Source organism: Piliocolobus tephrosceles, chromosome 13 (assembly GCF_002776525.5).
Source record: "Piliocolobus tephrosceles isolate RC106 chromosome 13, ASM277652v3, whole genome shotgun sequence".
NCBI classification, from domain to species: Eukaryota; Metazoa; Chordata; class Mammalia; order Primates; family Cercopithecidae; genus Piliocolobus; species Piliocolobus tephrosceles.
In genome coordinates, this window is record NC_045446.1 from 92332390 (window position 1) to 92334082 (window position 1693).

Below are 1693 nucleotides of genomic sequence, written 5' to 3' on the forward strand. Positions count from 1 at the left end.
CAGGTGATAGAGGATGGCTCATCTGGCTTAATGTGCACAGATAATTATCTTCTAGCTATGTATGAATTAGTCTGTTAATAAATCAATATTTGCATAAGGAAAGAACCAGAATCTGCCTGGCTTTGAAACTGAAGTAGTTGCAAATAAGGCAAGGCACTGGTGAGATTTAACAAAAGAGAGTAAATTGGCCTGTGTCCATTTCCCTGTTTCTGCCAATTTCCTGTCAACTTCCATTTTAGTAGATTGACAACATATTATAAACTGTGATTAAGTCTTCACAATGAAAGCTCATTTACTGGGTATCTTCCCCATTCCTGTACCTCTGCTTCCTTTCCCTTGTATTCTAGAGCCCCTATTTTTCTTGTACTTTCTTCTTCCCTTACCTTTAGGTTTTGCCTTCTTGTTTCCTCCTTTACAGTAGAAACTGCAAACCGAATGTGAATCTGTATAATTAGTCAAAAAGAATTTATTGAGTATTTTGTGTTCAACACTTAATAGGATTCTTAGATTCAGATGAGCAAAAGTAAAAATAAAACAAGTAAAAGCAAAGATAAAGCAAACAGGGCAGGCATGGTGGCTGACGCCTATAATCCCAGCATTTTGGGATTCTGAGTCAAGAGGATTGCTTGAGCCCAGGAGTTTAAGAGCAGCCTGGGCAACATAGTGAGATCTCATCTCTACAAAAAATAAAAAATTAGCTGGACATGGTGGCATGTGCCTGTGGTCCCAGCTACTCAGGAGGCTGAGGTGGGAGGATCACTTGAGCCTGGGAGGTCAAGGCTTTAGTGAGCAGTATTGCGCCGCTGTACTCCAGCCTGAGTGTTGATGATATTCTGTCTCAAAAAGCAAGCAAACAAACAAAACAAAAAATAAGCAGAGAACAATGAACTGTGATGATGCAATTGGATTTTCCTCTTGAAACAAGATCAGAAAAAGAAAGAGTTCTATGTGGACTGAAGTTTTTAAGGATGACTTCTAAGAAAGGGAGTGGGGGAGCTGTGTCTGAATCTGAAGGATTTGGCCAGATGAGAGGTGGTGATGTGAGTTTACAGTGTCAATTCTAAGCAGGATTATGTTGTGCTCTGAGGACAGTAGGAAGAGGAGAGATGTGAGTTTGGAGGTTTTGTAGGGGGCATGTAGGGAAGCCTCATGGCCCTTTCCAGTGTTAATTAAATCCCACGTTATTTATTAGCTCCTACTTTGACTTTTTTTTGTTTCTTCTCTGTAGGAGGCTATAGGAACTCAGCATGTTTTGTTTCTCTGTTTAAAGCCACTACTGTCCACCCCAATCCTTTGGTGTTCTTATTTCTTCAAGTCTACATATGGAGTGAGTTGCAAGTCTCCAGGCCATTTCTCTTTGCTGCCTCTGAACATAACCACTTTCCGTAGAAAAAGTTTCATTGCTAATCATGACAGAGAAATTGACAGAAGATAAAATTGCTGTTGTGGAGAACGTTAAAAAAAGATGAAAGTTGTTAAGAGTCTTAACCCCTGCTCAATATTTTCTATTGTTCATCTAAAAAATTGGAGGAGTAGGGCTTACCAGTCCATTCATTCAACAAAAATTGAGCAGTTGAACACACAAATACACACACATATACACCCACAGGAAACAACTAGAAATAAGTGTGATGCTGAGAAAACACACCGATATGATGAACAACTGGATGGCGACTTCAGAATAAGCAGTCGG